The sequence below is a fragment of the Gymnodraco acuticeps genome, unplaced genomic scaffold (assembly GCF_902827175.1).
Source record: "Gymnodraco acuticeps unplaced genomic scaffold, fGymAcu1.1, whole genome shotgun sequence".
In the NCBI taxonomy this organism is placed as follows: Eukaryota; Metazoa; Chordata; class Actinopteri; order Perciformes; family Bathydraconidae; genus Gymnodraco; species Gymnodraco acuticeps.
In genome coordinates, this window is record NW_022992103.1 from 576,776 (window position 1) to 594,103 (window position 17,328).

Genomic DNA, 17,328 nt, shown 5'->3' on the forward strand with positions numbered 1-17,328 from the left:
AAACACTTCATAGACATGTTTTGTCAAGATGGCGGCGCGCTCAGATGCAGCGGCTCACGGCTCTCTGTTTTGGTTGTGCACTGTTGGTTCTTTGTTTGTGTGCGTGAACGCCCAAGAACAGGCGAAATACATATACAGCCGCATGGACTTATTTGACATCGGGATGAGTTGTCACTCTGACATTACAGCCGATTTCCACCGGACTAACAACATACCGGAGGACATAGCGAGACCGCTCGGGTCTCCCTGGATTGTTTTCGGGCCTGTGAAGCAACGCAGCCGCCGGAGGGAGAGGAAGCAAAAGCGAGGATGTTGTGCAGGCCTGCTTGCTAGGCTAAGGAAACGGCCGCACCGACCACCACTACCAAGCCTCTTCCTCGCAAATGCCAGGTCCATCGTTGACAAAATCGACGAACTGGAGGTACTATTAGCTGCTAACACAAACGTCCGTGACTGCTGTGTGATGATCATCACGGAATCCTGTAACTGTGGAAAAACGCATCTGGGTCTACCCAAACCAAAAACCATGGATGACAAGAGCAGTGCGGTCTCTCCTGAGTTCCCATGCCACAGCCTTCAGGTCGGGGGACGCAGCCCAGTACAGCTTGGCAAGGGCGAACCTGAGGAGAGGCATCAAGGCTGCAAAGGAGGACTACAAGGGAAAAGTGGAGGAGAATCTCGCTCATAACAACACACGGTGCGTTTGGCAGGGCCTTCACCAGCTAACCAACTATAAGGGCAAAACATCTGGCACTACTAGAGCTGACGCCCACCTTGCAGAGGAACTACACCACTTCCTTGCCCGCTTTGAGGCTAGCAGACCCCCCCACTTTTCTACCCTGCCTCTGTCCCTGCCAACTACCAGCTCCCTACCACCTCCCACTCTCAAAGAACATCAGGTGAAGCAGACGCTGAGGTCTGTGAATCCTGGTAAAGCCGCAGGCCCCGATGGAGTACTCGGCAGCTTTCAGGGGTCCTGACCAGGATATTCAACCTGTCCCTGTCACAAGCTAGCATTCCATCCTGTCTGAAGACGGCTACCATCATTCCTGTCCCCAAAAAGACACCAGTCAGAGAGCTCAACGACTACAGGCCCATAGCCCTAACATCGGCGGTGATGAAATGTTTCGAAAGACTGATAGCCGACTACATCAAAGCCAGCCTCCCACCCTCCCTCGACCCTCATCAGTTCGCCTATAGAGCCAACAGATCCACGGATGATGCCATCGCCACGGTCCTTCACACAGCTGTGAGCCACCTAGAAGGCCCAGGCAACTATATCAGGATGCTGTTTGTTGATTTTAGCTCAGCTTTTAACACCATCATACCTGACATACTAGTGGAAAAACTGTCTAGCCTAGGTTTCCCCTCCATCTTATGCGCCTGGATAAACAATTTCCTAACAGACCGTCCTCAGACAGTGAAAATAGGCCCTTATTGCTCCTCCACCCGTACCCTCAGCACTGGCTCCCCGCAGGGCTGCGTGCTGAGCCCTCTACTCTACACTCTCTACACACACGACTGCTCTCCCATTCACCCCTCCAACTCCGTTATAAAATGTGCAGATGACACCACTGTGGTCGGCCAAATATATAAGGGAGACGACGAGTCGGCATACAGAGACGAGATCCTGAAGCTGTCTGTGTGGTGTTCAGCTAACAATCATCTGAACACAAGCAAAACAAAATAAATCATCATAGACTTCAGAAAGCACCGTCCAGAACACGCCCCCCTTCACCTCAATGGAGAGAGAGTGGAGAGGGTCTCCACCAGGGGCGTCGCCTGGACCTGGAAACATTCGGGGCTTAGCCCACAGTGGCGGCGCGACAGTCGAATTTTCTACATTTCTACAATTTCACATACACAATTGCGCCATCTGGTGTCACAAACGTGTGCCTGCATTAGCTTTGTTACGGCAATGCATTGTGGGAGATTCTCATAGCACCTGAGGATCACTTGAGGGTAAGGTGCCTGTATTATCTCGGTGGACAAAATGTATGTTTTTATTTTATAAGGACAATAACGTACTGTTGTGTTTGTTTAGTTTAATGTTAATTGTTTAATGCTCACAGTCACAGCAACATGTTTTTTGCGTGATTGGCTATTTGTTTTATATGATTTATCAACATGATCATCAATAGCTAATCTGAGCTAATAAGCTCATGTGAGCAGCATGGTGCTATTTCTCCAACAGAACCCAGCTCACGAGTCCTTTTATGCTGTCCATTGAAATGCAGGTATGTGAGTTTTGTACACCAGTTTATTTATGTTTAATATTTCACATTGCTCCACATGATGCCTTGACTACGAAGTCTTCCATGTCTCTACGCTTCTTCCTCTGTGTCACAGTTTCGGGAATATCCAGATCATTGAGGGCCTTGGTCTTGTCATAGACCTCATGTGCTTTCTCGTTACTTCGGTAACTTTTCAGTGTGTTCTCAACTGCTGTTTTGTAATCCACTGCCTGCACCAAGTCAATTGTTTCTTTCTGCAGGTATGTGTGCAGGCCCTGAGTGGTTGAGAGCAGTGTCTGGAACATGACAGCATGTAGATGGTACTGAATTGTCAAAGCTTGCTTTCCAGTCCCTTTACTAGAGGGGCTAAAGGCTCCCTAAAGTCTTGATCAAAGCAGGGAGGTTTTTGACATGCCCAGCGAACAAGTTTAATGTTTCACATTGCTTGTGAAAAATATACTACCACTATACGATCACTGATGTTTTGTTGTTGACTGGACACTTATTTTGTAAAAGAGATAGCATGAGAGGATCTCTTAAGCAATGCAGCTCACGTGTCCTTTTTATATGCTGCCCATTGAAATACAGGAAAGTAATCACCAGCTCTGAGTGATCTGTTGCCGAGGGGACACTACACCGGAGTTACATAAGCAGAGATAAAGTGCTATTTTGGGGGGAACTCACCTCCTCTGGGGCCCCCCAGGAAGACTTTTTTTAAATATTGAAGTTAAAAGCATCAATCTTGTGCACTTTGAGAGCAACATTAAGAGATATGGATACATCTCTCAACACCCATATGTCAAAAATAAATCAAAGAATCAGAAACGGGTTTATTATTTAAAAACACTTCATTTTCCAATTAAATCATAAACTATGTCAAATGATTAGAAGTTGTTAGTAATCAGATTAAACAGAAAAAAGGGATGGAAGGAGGAAATAATAATCCCTCATCTCTTGCTGTTTGCGGTTGAAATGATCTCTTTTGCTGGCCAAACATGCTGGATGGAAAGCAGTGATGTCTCACTTGCCTTGGTCCTCTATCTGCAGTCCCTAAATCATTCATGTTACCCATTGACTCTTGTCTGTTCTGGTGTTCCTGTTCATTGTTGTCTCCATTGTTGTTCTTGTCTGTTATATCTCCTTCTTGTGTGTCCCTTTCTCCTGTTCCCCTTTCTTCATCCTCTACTCTGTTTGGCTCATCTGTGATGACTGTGTAGGTAAACACAAACAAGTATGTAAGTCAATCAGTTTCCAGCTCTGTCAAATACACGAATTTCAAGATACACAAATGTGTCTTCATTCAAATGAGTGTCACCACACTGTCACAAAATGTAATACTAACCAATTGAAAATAGTTAAATTTACATTGGAAACCTCTTGTAGATATCACTATTAAGAGTAGTTATCTGCCAATAGGACAGAATCATTCCTATACAAATGCAATTTGAGTAATTCACTTAATACATTTACTTAAAACTTTAATATAGTCATTTTCACTTAATACTCTAATATAGTCATCTTTCTGCATTCAACACTAAGGAAAGCTGTACAATTTGACATGATAATGAGGACAAAAGGCCTCCGACAATGCAGATATTTTTGGATCATATCAATTTTAAGATGGGGGTCAAGGCTTAATATTTGGGAGCATAGTGTCCCTTGCTCCCTTTCAGGAGCCCCACTGAATTGGCTTTGATCTGAAATATTTGTATAAAAAGCTTGTTAGCTGGCTGTCCATCTCATAATGTTCACATAGAAACTAGCTGTCAATAGGAAATATCAATCAGAAGAATTATATTTTCATGCAAAATCTGTCACAAAAGAGGTTGCACATTTAAATGCAGGTGTTGTTATGGCAACGTCAGTGGCCAAACAGCCACATTTACTGCTGCAAATACGTTCAAACATGCTGTCGACGTAAAGCAGTGGCATGCCACCATTTCAGCTGACTTTTTCTCAGAAATACTGTCACATAATATCCATATATTTCAGTGCTAGGTTGATGCTTAGCTAAGCTAACTATGAAACACTTTAACTGACAGGACTCAGGATCAACTGTGTACTGTAAGGTAGCTTCTAGCTTCATGTCGAACACAGACAGTAAGTCAACATTTCCCAGAGAGCTTTCTTTGAAATCACCAGGTAACGCTAAAAAACACAACATTTAGATTGTATGACAAAGTGTTTATTTAATATATCTGGCTAGCTATAGCTACTTGCTAACGGTTTAGCTTACCCGCGCGATACAAAGTAACGTCAACAGTGGCTATAATTTATGCTTTGCTTACATGTTGACATAACTTGTAAGTTTACTGACATGTACATACCTTGTTCACCTGGCTCAGGTGGTGGCTCTGGGGTTGTTGTGTGAGCCACCATTTGAGAATTGCCGTCTTTTTTATTAAAAAAATGTCTAATGTCCATCTTCAGAAACTCGGCGTCCGCGGCTGAAAGTTTAAACACTGTCACAGAGGAGAGGTACGTACCTGTCACTGTCAGCCAATAAAACAAAGTTTATTTTCATGCAACTCTCTGATTGGTCTGGTGGTGTCTTGCCTCTGTTGCATTCACTGAACACGGGAAATTATAATCCTGCCGTCCTCTAGGTAAAGTACGGTTAATGTATTATATTATTGAGGGAGAATTTGTCCGGGGCTAAAGAAAAAACATCCGGGGCTTTAGCCCCGGATGCCTACCCCAGGCGACGCCCATGGTCTCCACCTTTAAGTTCCTGGGGGTTCACATTTCAGAGAGCCTCAGCTGGACAGCACACACCACTGCAGCAGTTAAGAAGGCCCAGCAGCGACTTCACTTGCTGAGGGTGCTTCGGAGAAACCGACTGAACAAGAAGCTGCTGGTGTCCTTCTACCGGGCGACCGGAGAGCGTGCTGTCATACTCCATCTCTGTGTGGTATGCTGGATGTTCAGCTGCAGAAAAGAAAGCGCTGCAGAGAGTGATACGGATGGCAGAGAAAACCATCGGCTGCCCCCTGCCCTCTCTGGAGCACATCTCCACCTCCCGCTGCCTCAGCAGAGCAAATCAAATACTAAAGGACAGCTCTCACCCAGGTCACAGACTGTTCTCTCTCCTGCCTTCTGGGAGGAGAGACAGGAGCTTCAAATCACGGACAAACAGACTCAAAAACGGGTTCTACCCCTGGGCCGTCAGGCTGCTCAACCACCACACTTAATGCAATAACCGTAACCATCTTCACACCAGTGGTTGCGTTAGACTTTTTCGTAACATTTCCATCATAATCCATTATTACCCGTCATTTTATTTTCATGTTTTAATGATGAGACATATTTAATATTTATGTTTGAGTACTAAGCAGCACATGTTCATTCATTCCTTTTTGTATGGTTCATACAGAACCTTTAAGGGCATGGAGAAAAAAAAAGATGAACAGAGACACCGACCGTGCGGTCACTTTTCATGTCAAAACGAACATGAATTATTTATTTTTCCTTGCCACTTGCTTGGCCCTCTGCTGCTGGCTGAACGTTGTCAGTTTTAGTCTTACTGGCTTGTCCTTCATCCTCCACCGCATCAATCCCTCTTTTTTCACCTCGTTTATCCACACCATCACAATTACGGCCCCTACACACGGCGGCGTGCGTTACCGCTTGGCGGTGGGCGTGTCTGAAGCCTGGGGATTTTTTACGAACAACGCGACCAACAACCAATCACATGAATGTCCCGCCCCGGACATACAAAGCAAAGCATTCATGCTACATCGATGCTGGCTAAATATACTGTCTATGCTTGCTAGCTGTCCATTCAAACGAAGTACACTGGATATAAACTCCCCAAACAGGCGAACACCTACCAGTTTCTCCCACTGTCTCTGCCACCTCCCCCTATGCCTGGCTCCTCCGGTTTGTATCCCTGTATGTAAAGAGGGACTGGTCATATAGTACCGGGTGATTCCCTACCGCCACGATAATTTTCTCCTCCATTTTTTAACATATGGGAAATAACTGCGGTCTGGCTCTCCCAACATACACGCGGTTTGATTGGCTAGCGCTTGGAATGTCAGATTTGCATACGCAGGATTTGATTGGCTGACGCCTCCGTCGAGGCGGCAAAAGTAGAACATTGCTCTACTTTTGCAGCGAGCACCGCGAGAGAAGCTACGCTTTGCTCTAGGGCTGTGCAATTAATCGTATTTTAATCGCGATTACGATTATGGCTTGCGACGATTATGAAAACAGCATAATTGACAAAATACGATTATTTAGCTGGGTGCGCTTCGCCCCACCCTAAAAGCCCACTCGGCCACGTGGGAGTGACATGTGTTGTGAGTGTTCAGCGCAAGCGAAGATGTCAGAACAAGAGCAGCAACTCGTTAAAAAGAAGGGTACAACTATTTCCACTATTTGGAAGTACTTTGGCTTTCAGGAGTCCGACGTGGAGCAAAACAAAGTACAGTGCAGGATTTGTTACCAGGTTGTGTTGGCACCACACGCTAACACAACCAATCTCTTTAATCATCTGAAATACAACCACAAAGTGCAATACGACCGGGCAATAATACAACAAAAAGCAGACCAAAAAGCAGATGCCGCTCGACTTCATCCACCACATCATCACAGTCATCGATTCAGGACGCATTGTACAGAGCAACGGCCTACGCGACGAGCTCGCAGAGACACAGAGATATTACAGGTGCCATTACATTTCACATCGCTAAATATATGTGCCCAGTTAGCACTGTTAGCAACGAGGGCTTTAAGCAACTTGTCAACACGTTGGACAAGCGTTACGCGATGCCGTCTCGGTATTATTTCAGCAGGTATTATGTGACAAATGCCGTGGGGAAGTTGAGAGAGATGTGGCTTCAGCTGACTACTTTGCCACCACAACGGACCTATGGTCTAGCCCAGGGGTGCCCAACCAGTCGATCGCGAGATGTGTCTAAAAATAGAACAACAATATTCTGTTTTATCGTTAATGTCCTGTAACATAATCTTCCTGTGCCAGAATAATGCACTTGAACGCATCAAAGCTTTGTGATTGGCCGGCGTCACCCCTGTGTCGGGGCGTGGCTGAGGGTCTTCAGTACAGGTGGCAATATCGTCACCTGCCTGCGCTCATCTCTGAAACCAGACCATGTAAACAGGCTGGTGTTTCTTGCAAAAAATCTTTAAGAGATGACACGAGCAGTCCTACCAGCATTTGCCATGGTGGCCTAGACATTTTTATTTGGTCTTAAATTGTAGTTCAACATTTATTTCCTGTTACTTTTGGACCATGACGGTTGGCCAGCCTTCAACGTTTAACTGAGTGGAATATGTTGAATATGTTTTACCAAAATGTTGGCTATATGTTAAGGAGTTTTCAGTAGGTTGTGACAGTGCACTGCAACATGTTTGATTTCATTTATTTTGGTCTAATTTATTTTTATTTATCATATTAATAATATATGTTTAGTATGGTTTTGGAAGTGTGCTCCAACATATTTGTTGATCTTGTTTATTGATAAAATATTATTTGTTTTAAAGTTCAATAAATGGTCAATGAATAATCGTCAAAATAATCGTGATATCAATTATTGTCCCAAATAATCGTGATTATGATTTTTGCCATAATCGCACAGCCCTACTTTGCTCCCACAATGCAGTTCGGCGAATCGTGACGTCACCCCATTCAAAGTGAATGGGCAGAAGCGTTGAAGCGGCAACGCATGCCGCCGTGTGTAGGCTCCGTTACTGGGCTTATTAAAAAAGCTTCGGACGATCAGCTGCCGTGACATTTTGCGATTGCAAAAGCCGGTTAAACAACGAGGTAATCAACGAGGTCAAATACAAGACTAGACAATAGCTACTTAATATACACACACTCGCCACCAACTGGACAGGGGTGTGAATGCAGGGCTCGACATTATAAATGGCCCGCTGGCCCGGAAGCACTTTTCAGACCCCCCGGGCCAGCATAACGTACTTTTCACTTGCCCGCTCGGGCCACTAAAAATATTGGTTTAAAAAAAAAAAAATGGTCCTGTGTTATAGGTATTTTGACAAGCCATTTTGTTAAATTGTTTCGTTTATCAACGCTACAACATAGCGTTCCGTGAGTCGGTTGTCGTTGTTGGGTGAAAAGCAAACAGCTGTTTCCTGCGGAGCGCAGCGCGAGCAGGCTCCCGTGAGCGGGAGCGCGCTCTTTCACTACAGACTTTCGCGCCACCTAACCATTCGACAAAATGTTTTTAATACCAGCGGTAACCGGCCAAGCGCCGGGCAAAAACGATCTTCAAATAAAAGAAAGTCACCGGAGGAGTTAAAGGAGAGTGACAGGGAGTATGAGAAGAAGAGGGAGAGAAAGTTTCAGCCAGCTTGATCGATGGAGTTGGCTTCTAGTGGTGCAGTGACGCGTCCTAAAACCCTTTTATAATCTATCGATTCGATTTATGATTAGAAAATTATAAAAGTAGCAGCCTGTCCTCCTACAAAAAACGACCATATAGGTCGATTGTTCAGCAGCTAAATACGACCCAGAGTCACGTTTTAAAGTGTAGTACCTCTAGTGGTCGTGTAAGAAACAACATGCTCCTGTCGATTGCAAACGCTCCGGAGGGTCGTTTATTCACAAATTACCCTCATGAAAATCCTAAATTGTGGAATAGTTTGGCCATTAAAATGCTTTTTTATTAGATTTCTAGCGAGAAGTGTATATTGTACTTTTATAATCTACGTCCAGTGGATGTGTAGGATCTACAGTTTGATAGATATACGAAGATAATTTGAGGTCTCGCCAGGAGAACGTGTACTGTATATGGGGCAGCTTCCATGTAAAGTTAGCATGGGTGAAAACAGTATTTCCGGTCTCGAAGTTTTCATAATAAAACCGGAAGTATTCCCCACACTGTCAAATGATCTCCATTACTCATCCACTTAAAAACATCAGTTTATCCTTGTTAATTACACAATATTGATTGGTTTAAATTGTGTACAATGCTTTTGTGTTTTTAACCTTCGATTCGGAGAAACAAATAGTTTTTTCGGAGTTTAGACACTACAGAGTTTCCGAAGACACTACACTACCCAGAATCCCCAGCTATCGTTTGGGACTACAACATCCGCCTTGCTTTACAAACCCCGTGATTAGCACTCAAGCTCTGTGATTGGATGTTGGAGTGGCAGTGCGACAAGGTTACGCCGAATGTCAAACAGCTCTTTGAAATGGAATGGAACCACGCCAGATTATCCAAAACTGGACTTGGACGGGTCCAGCCCAGCCCTCCCCCCCAGAATTACACATGCTGGCTATTGTGTGTTTCGCAATATGTTCTATGGCACGTCTCTACTGGGAATTGTAGTTTTATAAGACGTTTTCGTATTTCCCACAATTAGAAGTTGCCAGTATTAAACTGTATACATCCCTGGAGGTTTAGGAGATACGAAACACATTGGTGTTATCAAATTTAAAACATATAATTAATACATGGGTGAAAATTGCTTGTGCCCATAATGGGCAGCATTAATATACCCACATGACAGCTAAGGTCAGAAGAGCTTTATTTAACAGCTGGTCTTATGTCTGTGACCCCTCCTGTTGTTAATTGATAAGCCTGAAACATGCACTTGTCAAGGTTCAGATGCACATTTAGCAAATATGGCAGTAGCCATCGATCATCTTAAGATAAGATACTTTATTGATCCCAATTTGGGAAATGTTTTTGTTACAGCAGCATGTACTACTTTGTTCTACTCCACTACAATTCAGAGGTCAACCTGGTATTTTTACTCTACTACATTTATTTTTGTTACTTTGCAGATTCTGATTAATGATGTGAAATATAAACAACCCTTAAATCAGACTTTAGTTACACCTGAGTAAAATTCAGCCTTATCAGTGTGTCTGTTTTGCACATCCACCTGTTAATATCTTTGGACGTCCTGCACTAAACTGTTTTATTGTAGAGATCACTACAGTATCTTCTTGATATTTTCTATTCTATATTTCTATCATTGACCCCTATTTTGTATGTAGGCTACTCTTAATATTTAAATGTTTTCATACAAATTAAACTTATTCAACAACTACATTCAATAACGTGCTTTAACCACTAGGAGGTACAGTTTAGACCAGTGGTCTAGTTAATAAAACATAATAATATCAAACATAATATGACTATTCACTTTATTGTGAAATTAAAACAGAACGGTAAAGGAAAATACAGTTTCAGTCTCTCAATGTGAAGCTTATGCATTGTACCATACACTTTTATAGACCTGTAACAGTCAACTGCATGAGGAGTTGGAAAGGTAGTTCAGAAAATCAGTAATATCTTTAAAAACTACAAAAAAATCCCTTTCTATCAGCTGTGCACCGTTATGGTGTAAATACAGACTATCTACTAATTGGATCAAATATGAAAGTCAGCCGAATTAGTGTTGATACTGCAAGGAGACGTATTGTGTGAAAAGAAATGGAAGATGTTGTTTAATTGTTGATATTTTATGGTCTACGTCACGTATTCAGTTTTGGCGGCATCTCTTCCAGTTTGTCAAAAGGTCTTCTGATCAGGGCTCTATAAATACATATCTACGGCAGATATGTAATATTTAATGCAGCCGAACCGTGTATTACAATGCCGTTATGTGATGACTTTCAAAGAGAAAAGCAAGAACACTCGGAATAAAGTATTTATTTATTTTTTAAATGTTTTCCGATTTCATATCACATAAACACCATATCCCGACGTGCATTGCGGCGTGATTTTAGCCTATCAAAACCTCTGAAAAAAGAAATGTGTCTCTCAGAATCGAAAGAGAAAACCCTATGGGAAAAACACAAAAGCATTGTACACAATTTAAACCAATTAATGTCGTATAATTAACTAGGATAAACTGATGTTTTTTAGTGGATGAGTACTGCAGATATCACTGTTAAATCATTTGATCATTGGTTTTATTATGAAAACGTCGAGACCGGAAATACTGTTTTCAACCCGTAACTTTACATGGAAGCTTGCCGCATATACACGTTCTCCTGACGAAACCTCAAATCATCTTCGTAATATCTATCAAACTATAGATCCTACATAACGACTGGACGTGGATTCTAAAAGTACAATATATACTTCTCGCTAGAAATCTAATCATAAAGCGTTTTAATGGCCAAACTATCTTACAATTTAGGATTTTACAGAGAGGGTTATTTGTGAATAAACAACCCTCTGTAACGTTTGCATTCAACGGGAGCACTAGAGGCTGACAACTTTAAAACGTAATTATAGGTCGTATTAAGCGCTTGAACAAACGACATATTTGGTCGTAATAAGGGCTTAAACAATCTACCCATTTGGTCGTATGAGTTGGAGGACTTGTTGAAAAGTAGGGTAGACATGTGGAGATTATCCGGCTGAACAAAACGTTCATTTATCAAACAGGTTTGTTTTCCACAGACCTTATTTCCAGCTATTTTCCAAAACCCTGTGGAGAAATTCCATTGCTTTTTGTCGAGGGAACCAGCAGCTTACTTCCTGGTTTTAGGATGCGTCACTGCACCTAACAAGGTCTTCTGTCGGCTCTGTACATTAATGCCGACCTATGCTGACAAGTAAGTGAAGAGTAGAACATATAAAGGTATATTCGCTATAGGGAAATGTCCCAACAGTTTAGGAGAATGAAGGTTCTAATCTATTACATAGCCATTACATTTCTAACTCCTGATAATGACAGGAAGGCAGAAAGCGCATTATACTAATAATAATACTCATAATAATAGCAGACATTGTTTAACAATGACCACAATATAATTATTTTAATAAACCAAATATGAACAATTGAGGAAAATGAGGAAGAACTGATTGTTCAAATGTTGTAGTACAAGTAGTAATGTAGTTAGTGCATAAATTACTATTGCAACAAATGTGTTAATTTTCTTCATTATTAGTCGATTTTTTTGAACGAATGCTCCGGGCCAGTGGTTACAATGGTGGGGCCAGTGATAATAAAATTCCACCGGCCCGGAGTGCCAGTGGAATTTTACCCTTAATGTCTACCCCTGGAATGACTAAATAATAGTTACAGACTACAGTAGAGTACAGTAGATCGCCCTCAGTCTACCTGGCCACTAAGGATGTAATATAATGTGGGCCGCTGGTGGGCATTTTGGCGCTGTTCCGAGTTGTGTTCTAATCTGTCAAAATGACGGACTCCTTTCAGATTTTTCCGTCATTCTTGGAAAAATTCCGTCATAGACGGAAAATATTTGGTTAACGCGACCTCTGCTTCACACATACACACACTTTGAATGCACTTTAAAAATTATAAACTATTTTTATAATAATATTTTTAACTATTTATTCCCCCGTATGATTGCTTATGTTGTCTGTCCTACTGCCGTGTTTTTTATGTTATGTATGTCTAGTTTTTGCACACTGGGACAGAGTTGCACTCAGAATCTCGTTGTACTTTTTGTATAATGACAATAAAAGACTTTAACTTTAACTTTTTTATATATTTTATATATCTGAGACCTATGCTATTGTCTAAAAATAGCATGATAGGTGACCTTTAATGCTCAATTCGGACCATTGGAGAAACATACAAATGTAGGTGTTTATTTACTAACTTTGTCTTTTTGTCAGTAGATTTCTTCTATATTCACCAAAGGTCAGATAGATAATACATCTTTAGCATATCTAAGCATACTGTACACAAAAAAAAGTGTGATAAATTACAAAAATGTATTGTCTTTGTGTTTTTATGTTAAGAATCAATGAGGACGTTTCATGGTGTTATTTATTAGTTGCATTTTTGACCGTTCATTTGTTACATTTTATACTACATATTTCTAAAGCCTGTTTTCTCTAAAAGAGACTTTTTTCCTTTCTTAGAAGAAATATTTCACATAAATACTAACATTCTGAAGGTTTTTGTTGGAGGGTTTGTCCATATATCATTCATGTTCATAAAAATGTTAGAACCTGACTTTATCGAGTGTTCACATATCCATACCGGAGATCTTTGCAAATGAGCATTATTCCATAATTGCAATATTTAAAAGGGTAATGCCTAATTTGTGCCTTGAAGGCAGTGGTTCTCAAACTTTTTCTGTCATTCCCCACTTTGAATAGGTGGGGCTTGAAAAGGGTTCCTCATCGCTCCAATCAAATGATAGGCCAAGCTTAAAATTGTCAAATGTATCGTTAGGAGATGCTCCCAAACTCTCCCAGTTCTCCCCAATATGGGGTAATAATAACTTTGCCCCCGGTAGAGCGGATGGGGGATTCAAACAATGGGCTGCCAAGGGTCTGAGTAAAATAAAGAAGAAGAAGATAGACTTTATGAATCCCTTACAGGGAAATATCTTTCCCCACTCTGTTGTTTACACACATTACACACACAGGGAGGATATACATGCACAAACACACAACCACATGCAGATAGGAGAGGTGGCAGAGCAGAGAGGCTGCAAGGTACCCGGCGCCAAGGGAGCAGATCGAGGTTCGGTGCCTTGCTCAAGGACACCTCGGCAATGGCCTTGGAGGTGAACTGGCACCTCTCCAGCTACCAGCTCACTCCATATTAATTTTTTCTGTCCGATCGCGAGGTGAACCGGCGACCTTCGGCGACAAAACCAAGTCCCGACAGACTGAGCCACTGCCGCCTCTAAAAGACTTGTATATAGAAGGAAAACTTATGTCCTTTGATCAGTTGTTTCATAGATATGCCATCCCTAGAAGCCACTTCTTTAAATTCCTACAGTTAAGGAGCTTCATATCAGCACAGACTAAATGCTTAGATGAGCCACCCTTGTCAGTTGTGGAGAGGGCCACTCTAAATGATATGGATATTTGAGGCCACCTATCAGTCATTTATGTTCTGCTGCAGTCCAAATCAAAGGACAACTCACACTCAAGAAGACTCAATGCTTGGAGAGATGATTTAAAAGTAGACATTACAGAGACTGAGTGGGAAAATGCTTGTTTAAAGGCACAAACCCAGACTATAAACACTGCACTGAAACTGATACAATATAAATGGCTGTTCAGAACCTATGTGACACCTGTTAAACTGAATCTGTATAATCCTAACATTCCTGATAACTGTTCCAAATGTGACGATAATGTTGGTACTCTGCTGCACTGTATATGGGAATGCCAACAAATCCAATCATTATGGAAAGATATAGTTAACCTGATTGCACGTGTAACTGCTATAGATATCCCTCTCCACGCAAAGCTCTGTATATTAGGTATATATCCCGACCAATTTGTACCAAGCAGTAAAGCAGTGCCCTTGATTAATATTTGCCTACTTCAGGCTAGGACAGTAATTGCACTGAGGTGGAAAAATACGGATGGTCCTACACCTGTAGATGCGGGAAATGGCGTCCTGCCTCGCTTTGAAAAAATGTACCTATGTGATCAAAAGGAAAGTACATAAATGTAAGGAACTATGGGACACGTTCATGCATTTCCTTGAGAGTGATCAAGTGGAAATCGATGAGTGAAATGGATGGATATCGCTATCAAACACTGATAAAAAATAAGGAATAATAATAATGCTGCTTATAATAATAACAATAATAATAATAACAATAACTATCTCTAAATATAGAAACAAGTTATTCTTTCATATATTTGTTTTTAAATTAAAATAAAAATTATTATTGTTTCACATCCTTTACTTTATCTGATTGTATTTACTTGTATTTATCTGTGTGTTATTTTCCCATGTGTCAATGAACGTATGTGTGACTGTATGTTCTTTCTATGTGGACAACCCAATACATATAATGTGAAAACGGTATATAGGTCTAAGCAACAAACAAAAAACAAACCAACCAGGAACCACTTTTGTAGACAAACACACACAGGATGAAGGAAAACCTTTAAACACACACACACACACACACACACACACACACACACACACACACACACACACACACACACACACACACACACACACACAACACACACACACACACACCACACACACACTTTGCGACAGTCTTACTGCAAGACCGTTTGAGTGTGTGTGAACGGGGTGGCAAGAGGTGAGGGGGTAGCAGCTGGTATAGACCAGGGCCATCTTTACAAACATTGCGGCGCATGAGGGCAAAGATTCGCAGTCACGTGAAGTCACGTTATTGGTTGAATTTTTAAACAGGACATTTTACATCCATCACATCCCCAGCAACAGCCGTGGTCTCGACCATGGATGTATAATAAGAACGGTCTCGACCGGTCTTGACATAAAATCTCGAGACCTATAGGTCCGAGACTGGACAAGACCGAGACCAAATGCAGTCGATTCCGAGACAAGACCAAGACCGTTAAAAAGTGGTCTCGAGACCGGTCTCGAGTACTACAACACTAGCATGTGGTGCACTGTGAACACTTCCACAGTGTGTACATTTCAACCATGTACTGCTGTCTTTAATGGCACACTGCTCTGCCCTCACCAGTAGCAATTGCCGCTGTTAGCTATGCTAGCTAGATAGCAAAATTACCATTCGTTGTAGCAAATCATTACAGACAAATAAACCCGATAAAATAACTGACTTTTTTCTGCCACCAGTATTTTTGCTATCTTTATTAAATACTGAAAGAAACGCATGTATAACTTTTATTTGTACAATGTAGCAACCGCAATCGCAGCTGGAAGCGCAACTTCTGTTACGTAGCCCAGACGGCAGTCGTTGGGTTCCACAGTCAACATGTGCAACTTGCCATACTTTACATGAGCAAAGAGTATAGCCTAGTAGCAGTGGTGGGCCGTCAGGGCCAGCAAGGCCTTCTCTGCTGGCCTAAACATCATCAGAATATAAATTTAATTTTGATATATTTTTTCCACAAATATGTATTAAATTATTCCCCATAGTCTATTCTTTTCATTTCATAGCTTTCCTCTTGGTTGCGCTGCTTCCAGCCTCAGAACAAGATTTGGAGGGCTGGCCTTTATGTTAGAGCTTTTATCCAATCATATTTCAGCCATAATGTGTTGCCAGGGTCCAAGAAATCTGCCCTTAGGCCTTCAGAATCAACAGTGGCGGGGCGCCTGTAGCTTAAAGTGAACGGAAACAAAACTGTGGCGTTAACCAATCAGATTTTGAGTTGGCGACAACGGGCCAGCTAGCAGGCGTACGATGACGTCAGCACGTGCACGTCTTTTGATTGGATACGCACTATTGAGAGGCAGAGCTATGTAGAGCTAGCAAACTGAACTTGATTTGAACGAGCTAATTTGTGTAGATTTCTACAGCTGTTTTTTTCAACCCACAATGGCTGAAGGAGGAGAAGAGATCGATTTGGTCGCAGATATAATTACAACGCCATTTTCAAGACGAACTTTTCAAGAAAAGCTAGACATTGTGAGAAGAGAACGGCCAACCCCGACGCTAGCGAGCCTATCACAGCGGGGAAAAGGGTTTGTCCGCCACTTTCAAATCACTAACTCCGAGCGGTACCCCTGGCTCACAGCCTCCGAGAGGCACTGCAAATTGTAACTGCTGGGAATGCCTGCTATTTGCAAATGATCGATTTGGTGTTTGGAGCCACACTGGATTTGCAAACTTGAGTTGTCTAACCAAGGCAGCAACGAGACACCAAAGCACGGCTGGGCACTTACAAGCAATGGTGCTTTGAAAAACCTTTGGGGGACACCCGAGTGGATCTACAGCTCAACGAACAAGTGCGCCGGGAAACGGAGCTCACAACGAAAGGGTGAACAAAAATAGGGAAATATTGAAAAGACTGATTGATTGTGTCCTGTTTTTGGGTAAACAGGAACTTTCATTTAGGGGACATGATGAAAGCGCTGAGTCCAGAAACAGAGGAAACTACATGGAGCTTCTTTCTTTGCTTGCTGAGAACAACACAGACTTGCATTACCACCTGTCCACAAACAAAGTGTTTACTGGGACGTCAGGCAAAATACAAAACGACCTGATTTATGCTATTGCTGAAGTGATGGGAGAAGAGATCAAAATGGAGATTAAAAAAAGCACCCTTTGTCGCTGTTATGGTGGACGAGACGACAGACGTGGGTAATGTAGCACAGCTGGCACTTGTCCTGCGTTATGTGACGGACACAGGTGTCAAGGAGCGGTTTGTCAGATTTGAAGATGTTACAA